The sequence below is a fragment of the Diabrotica virgifera genome, chromosome 1 (genome assembly GCF_917563875.1).
Source record: "Diabrotica virgifera virgifera chromosome 1, PGI_DIABVI_V3a".
Lineage (NCBI taxonomy): Eukaryota > Metazoa > Arthropoda > Insecta > Coleoptera > Chrysomelidae > Diabrotica > Diabrotica virgifera.
In genome coordinates, this window is record NC_065443.1 from 15895601 (window position 1) to 15903308 (window position 7708).

The 7708-nt window shown below is 34.4% G+C and overlaps 1 long non-coding RNA gene across 1 annotated transcript; it reads right to left on the reverse strand.

Moving 5' to 3' along the window:
- Positions 1–5155: 5155 nt before the first annotated feature.
- Positions 5156–6968, reverse strand: LOC126880089 (uncharacterized). Its single transcript, XR_007696408.1, has 2 exons — positions 6528–6968; positions 5156–6045 (listed from the first exon to the last, which is right to left on the reverse strand). It is a non-coding gene; the product is annotated as an uncharacterized LOC126880089 (long non-coding RNA).
- Between the last annotated feature and the right edge of the window lie 740 nt (positions 6969–7708).

A 7708-nucleotide genomic window follows, 5' to 3' on the forward strand; every position in this document is an offset into this window, starting at 1 on the left:
ATTCACTACTTATTCTCAAATTTTCAAGCAAATCGATCCATTCTGTAAAAATTGCGAGGTGAAGTGCTTCGGTTCCTGGACTACAGGTTGTTTTTAAGTTTATTCAATAGCAAACATTTTATAATATATGAAAAAATGTTTGTTCGACAAATATATTGTATTGGGCGTTTTAATAAATCCGACACGTAGGACATGTCACATAACAGAAATTATATTGGTGGTAAATAGCAGTCTGATTTTTCCACGGGAGTTTAATAAAAGGGTAACAAATCAATTGAAAGTTCTGCCCGACAAAATACACGGGACGTTTTCGTAGTCTGACGTTCAAAACCTGTAACCTGTTCCACAATTAAAACTTCTCTTTTTCCAGTGTTCCCGTACATGAAAGTTTGTCCGACTAGACACCATTAAACTATTAACAAATTTTCAGCTGGCTATTAACAAACTTTTTTTTTGGTACGCGGGATCCAGATTTAATTCTGAAGGGATTCCAGCAAAGTAGGATAGGTAAATATATTTTCCACCTACCTCTACCGAAAGTATACTTTTCCGGACCTGATTGTAGGGAGCAAAGTTGTACTTTTCCTCCCTAGGGAGGAAAAGTAAAAGTGATGTCATTGTATTTCATTCATGAAATATAACTTATTGACGCCCTGTACATAGGGCTTACAATACCGAGATTCCGGGATCCCGAATACCGGGATCCCGGACGATATTTTCCGGTATTCGATACCGGTATTTATAATAAAAATACCGGTATTTCGGTATTAGATTAATTTATAAAAATGGAATTGATGCACAATACAGGCTGTACAAATCTATTTTCTATTACGTAAGTATCTATACATTTAACGTTTATTGATAAAACACCCTGTATTTTGCAGAATGGTAAAAAACAGTAAATTGTTATTTTGATTTCACAATGTTTACATTAATAATTTGACTTATATTTGACAGTTGACAGTTATATTGTACCTACTTGTTAGTTTTAGTTCTAATAAATTTTGTTGGTTAGTTACATAAATAAATTAAGTAAAAATTAAAAAATGACTTGTTATTTGAGGAAGGTGGAAAAACCATATGTATAACATGGGAGTAAAGTGCCTTTTCCTCCCTTGAATGATTAAACTTCATTCTCGGGAGGAAAAGTAGCACTTTCCTCCCATGTTATACAAATAGCTATTTTTTAAATATAGTTTTATAATAGTACAGTGGAACCTCGATAACTCGGATTAATCGGGACCGCGGCCGATCCGGGTTATCGAAAATCCGGGTTAGCCGGAGAGCATTGTAAAAATTAATAAAATACGGTATACTTATAGATAAAGTCCGTTATAATTAAAACAACATGAATTATATATGCATATTACACATCTACCTTACCTATTATAGTTGTAGTATAGACAGTATAGACCATTGTTCTAAAAATAATTTTTTAAAAGACAGTTGAAAATAAATAAAGGAATAAAAGATGTTGTTTGCGATAGCCCTATAATGGATAATGAACGTTCTGCCGCCGTGTGCCATGAGTCATTTTTACATATTATGGTCAAAGCCAAGTTTTATCAATGAAACTCGATTTTTTTAAGACATTCCAGAAGCGGCTACAGATAAAATGTTTTAACATAATACATACATTTTTATTGTTGAAATGTTTGTCTGATGAAAATCGGTCCGGGTTAGCCGGACTTCCTGGTTATCGGGGGCCGACTTATCGAGGTTCCACTGTATTGATTGAATTGGTTTAGTTGTGTAAAAATCGTGGTCCATCTAATTTTATTTATGGGGATTCTGGTGAAGGGTGCTGGTAACATTTTAACTAATTTTTAATATATGCGCGTCGAGCATCCTCAGCATGAAGCCCAATAAACTAATTAGCCTCCGTAGTCGTACAAATTATATTTACAATAGCTAACGTACCGAATTGACTCCTTTTGAGGCAATTGTATCGATGACAGCGCATTCACAATGCAAAGTGTCCTCCAGGGGAAGCGTTTAACCGACCCCAAGTATAAATAGGGTAAAGTTCGGGTCTCGTAACTCGGGTCGCATCTACTAGTCACCCCTAACTAGTGCCCATCCATCATACTGTTACCACTCCCCCACAACTGCCGCAAATTCGCCCAAATGTCCGCCACTGAGGAGACGCGCAGCCTGTTTCTTTTCTACATTTTTACAGAGAAGGACTTCACTACTTTTTTATATCATAACAGCAACAACTGGGCCTGGTCTGTTGTAAAAATAGCAGACGAATAAATTGAACACTACTTTAAAAATTTTAGATTTTTCTTAAATATTGGCATTTATTTTATCAGAACTGTAGCTTTTATGTTTTATTTTATATTTTATTTATAACACGGAATAATAGTCCTGCATTTGATATCTGGGTCCATTCACGAATATTTTTTAACCAAGAAATTTGTTTTCTTTCTACACTTCTACGGCCCTCTATTTTGCCTTTAAATATCAGTTGTCTATATCAGTGGTTCCTAACCTTTTGTGTCTGGTGACCCACCTTCTGATGCTTTTTCATATTCGCGACTCATCCCTCACCCATGATGACAAATAAGGAACTTACTGTACGCCACACAGCTACTGTAAGAGCCACGCCGCGACCCACCTGAAATCCGCCCGCGACCCACTAGTGGGAATGGAAGTAATGGAAGGAATGAATGGGAATGGAAGTAATGCAACAGAGATGTTTGAATGTGATGATAAAGAGGAAATTGATAATGAAATCCCGATCGATTATGAACTAGATGAAACAGACAATAGCAATACAGATGCACATAATAGCGAGGATGAAAATTTTGTAACAAAGAGATGTATTAAAAGAGAAAGAAACACATCGATATGTAAGAGAGAAATGAATGAGAAACTAAGAATGGAGGGGAAAGAATATAAATCTACTATGAAAGATGAGCAAGGAAATGAAATGAATAGAACTGCTAGGAAATTAGAAGTTGTATGTGAGTGCAAGTCCCTCGCGAGGTTTTGTAATAAAATAGATGAAGAAGTAAGGAGGGAAATATTTGACAAGTTTTAAAAATTGAACTGGGAGAAAAAAAAGTTATGTAAGGTCGCTTGTAAATTATGAAGAGGAAAAAAGATGCTATGTTCAGACTGACTCTAGAAGACTAGAAACATTTTATTATCATCTTCAAGTGGGGAATGTATAATTGAAAGTCTGCAAGAAAATATTTCTAAGTACTCTAGGAATAAAAGAAAGATCAGTTAGAGATTGGGTGATAAATGAAACTATCCATGGAATGCCAAAATGTAAAGAAATAAAAAAATGCAAACCAATGAACAGCAAAAGAACAACGAACGAAAAAACTTGATGATAGAATTTATAAACTCAATCCCAAATTACCATCACATTACTGTAGAGCAGATACAAAAAAATTATACTTGCAGGAATCTTTCAAAAATAAAACGGAAGTTTACGATTTATACAAATAACACTGTGAGGAACAACTAAGTTCAGCACTGTCTATCTGTGCCTTCATGGCAACATTAAGTGATATGAATATTTCTATTCATCAACCAAAAAAGGATCAGTCAGTGGCGGCCCGTGAGGTAGTGCCATAGAGCCATGGCACTACCTTGCTAACTATGCAGAAACATATTTTTTATCTTAAAAACATTTTAATGCCTGTTTATTTTTTTTGTGAATATTTCTCTTTATTTTTATAAATTATATCAAATCTGGCAACTGTGTAGCGCAATGCAAATCTACCGACTCTGGCCACCCACAGCTGACCGGATAAAGGATGAAAATCATAAAAATCCCAGTGCCGAACGGCATAGTGGCTCGTGAGAAAAGAGAAAGATTGTATGAGCATCCTGTGTAAGTGACAGAGAGAGAGCGGTATTGCACTTTACACATACGTTTAAATTGGAGTCTCCGTGCCAGGCTCGAAATCTCGAAAAGGAAGTTAGTGGATCTTAAGATACAATGTTTTAGATCTACATATTTCTAGTTTCTTTACGCGTTCGCTTGACGCTATTGTGTTTATTGTCTACTACTGTATTGTATATTTGTGTTTATACTCTACTATATTTTTTAATTTGTAATTATTAGTTAGTGCGTTGTGATCGTGGGTGTCGTAGGTATAAAAATAATATTTTGATTATTTTCTACGTTTAATTTATTTATTGACAATGAATCAAATTAGTATATTAAAAAACTCTTTTGGTGGTTTTTCCTTAGAAAAAAAAACTACAAATTAAAGAACTCGGTTGGCCTTTACCCGATTTAAAAATTGAAAAACAAAGTGGAAATGGACAAAAACTTCGCTGTCGTAAGTTTAATAAAATTATTTATGATAAAAATAGCTGGTTGTGTGGTTGCGAACAAACTAATAAACTTTTCTGTTTTGTATGCGTTTTGTTTGGAGGTGACGAGACTTGGTCAAACAAAGGCACCGATGATCTTGTACATATATGGGAGAAATTGAAATCCCATGAAAAATCTAAAGTGCACATGAATAACGTTTTTAGCTTTTCAATGCTTGGTAAGTTAAATATAAAAACCCAATTAAATTCAGCTTATCGTGATACTCTATTTATATTTTATATCCTTTTTGACCATATCGTAAAACCGCCACAAAAAATTTAGGCAGCTGCCCGGATTCTGGCACTACCTTCTGTAACCCAAAACTCTGGGTATTGAGGTTTGGAAGAGGAAGAACTGACAAAATAGGGGAAAATCTGGAAGAGCAGAGATTTAAGAGACAAATGAAGAATGGCTTAGCTCAGACGAGCAAATCAAATAGGCAAAGAGACACTATATCTCAAGTGAGTGTTCGGGCTAGCTTCAATACACTGAATATTGGCTTTGAGATATACAAATAGAGAGATGAGATAAGGAAATCATGAAGACGAGGAAAAAAAAATGAGACAGGGTAATACAAAAATTGAAGGCAACTAGATAAGAATGCTGGAGATCGATTGAGATAAGAGGGACGATAAAGAGAGAAGGAAATGGGCGCCAACTCAACCAAACGGTTGAGATTTTTTTTTTTTTAAGTAACAAACGACAGGGAAGAAATAACACTTGATACACTGACCTGAATACAAAAACAAATCAATATTTAACTTGTATTGCTATAACATATATACTGTATAGTAGAAACTGAAATAAAAATCAAAATAGTAACAATCAATATATTTATCAACAATTAATGATTGAACATTATGTATAAATATCTTATATTATACATCTACATAACATATAAATAACAGTAGTAGTGGGTGGTATAACAGTGAGAGAGGACCTAACAGCCACTATAATTAAAAGAACCACTACTACTGGCCAAGGAAAAGTTATATATTAGTAAACAGTCAAAGTCCGTGTGAATAGCTAAAGTCTTAACTTAAGGTTAGTAATATATTAAAGAAACTAATTGGACTGACAAGTGTCCAGAGCACTCAAATACCAGGCTATGTGTAAGTATGACACTTAACACAGACACTGGGAGAATTCTAACATTTTCAACAAAACAACGAGTCAGGTAATATACTCTACGCAAATCAAATGATGCTCACTCAAATAGTATTTAAAACCTCTCTATAATATATTATATTTAATTATTATTATTACCCCTTCCCTTATTTAATTTTAAAACTGATTGAATTACTTATTATTTATACCATTATCTAGTTTATTTTAACACATGTATTTTTATACCCTACTATTATTAATAAAAACAAAAACCAACCCCCCCCCCCCCATTTATTCAAAACTCTATACTTAAGTTGCTTGATTGTGTGCACACAAGAAGTTCACAAAAGTAAATGTAAACAAAAGGTAAATAGTACTATGAAATGCAAATAATATAGATAAAAATTAGCTTAGCTTTTACAATCACTGATCCAAATCAAGTCCAACAGGATGGGTGAGGTCCTCGTGGCTCCTATAAAGTCCAATGTAAAGCTGTCCCTGTGTGGAAGAGCTCCTGTATCAAGTAGAGGTAATGGTAGTAGATATTGGTATGTTTCTGTGTTTACAAAAAAAACTGGTTCTGGATATAGGGACGAACTCTACAAAACAAGATAACATTCAATAAAACATCAAAGTCTCAATCAAATTGCAACAGTACACATTTTAACATCGGATCAACCCTGTATCTTTTTTTTTTTTACCAAACAAATAAACATCGCCCAGGCATCCTGTCAGCTTGTGACAGACGCTGTCAATTTGTTGCAGCTGCGTGTTGGTTCGAATATTCTCGAAGGTACTAATTACTTTTATGTTAATTATAAAAACAGACAAAAACTCCTATATTATTCTATTGCAAAAACATGGTCAACGAAGGTCAAATGATATGAAAGCATATCACTAAGATTTTTACCGTGCTTCTTCACAAAACAAAATGAAGACATAAAGATAAAAAAACATGGTCAAAGAAGGTCAAATGATATGAAAACATATCACTAAGATTTTGACTGTGTTTCTTCACAAAATAACATAAAGACAATATCAGAGAGCCGTTTTATCCAAAATAAATGATCTATAGGCTTACCTGGAACTAACATGCAAACTTCATTGCTTACGCCATAACAGCATTGCTCATTTCTTCATATACAAATTATTGGATATTTACTTGCTTTGTCACTTTGTTTACTCCGAACATTTATTGAAACTTTGTTTTTTGAAATAGTTGGTTGTATGTAATTTATCCGATGGTATTCATTTATTTCATTTATTCCAGAAATTCGTCCCTCTGAAGATTTTACGTTTGCATGTTTACTATTGAGCGAGCGTACCTGACTAAATCATTGATCTTCATCGGAAATTCGATTTCCTTTCGACAGTGGGCAAGCCTGCGCTGTAGACGACTGTATATATTTCTACGCTGACCACTAGCGTCACACAAGGGTTTATTTAGGGGCTTTGAATTGAATGGAATTCTAGTTGAATTTATTTAATTAATAGCGTAATCGCTACACTTCCTAAAGTTATACGAGCCGCCACTGGGATCAGTGCGATATTTGTTGTTCTTACAAAGTAGAGCAAATATCTGAAGAAGAGTACAGACATCACATGAAAAGAAAAGAACTTGCCAGAAGTGAGAAGGGAAAGGATAAGGAAGCTGCATCACGAAAAGAATGTTATGTGTTCACGATGGATGGTGCAGGCAGTTAAGCCTGTGTCCAATGTTGTATGCCAGCAAACTTTATTTCAAAAGCAAATTGCAAGTCTACAATTTTTCTATTTATAATTTAAACGGTCATAATTGTCTAAATTACTGCTGGAACGAAGCAGAAGGCGAACTTGTATCATCGACATTCACTACCTGCATAATAAAGCACTTAAAGGGATTTTGCCTTGTCGAGAAAAAACAGGTGATAATTTATTCCGACGGATGTGGCTACCAAAATAAAAATGTTGAACTGGCAAACGCACTTCTTAATTTTGCAGTGGAACATGGTGTGACCATTTTTCCAAAAATTATTGGAAAAAGGTCACACCCAAATGGAAGTTGATTCCGCTCACGGTTTGATAGAAAATAAGTTAAAAGGACGAGAAATTCATCTTCCAAGCGAATACCCCATTTTCGTAAGAGAAGCTAGAGAAAATCCTTCCCCTTTTTTAGTTCACTATCTAACCCATGAGTTTGAAACCTCTATACTCTGGGTATAGAGATTTTTAAAGAGAAAAGAACTGATGAAATAGTGGGAAAAAATGAGAAGAGATTTAAGA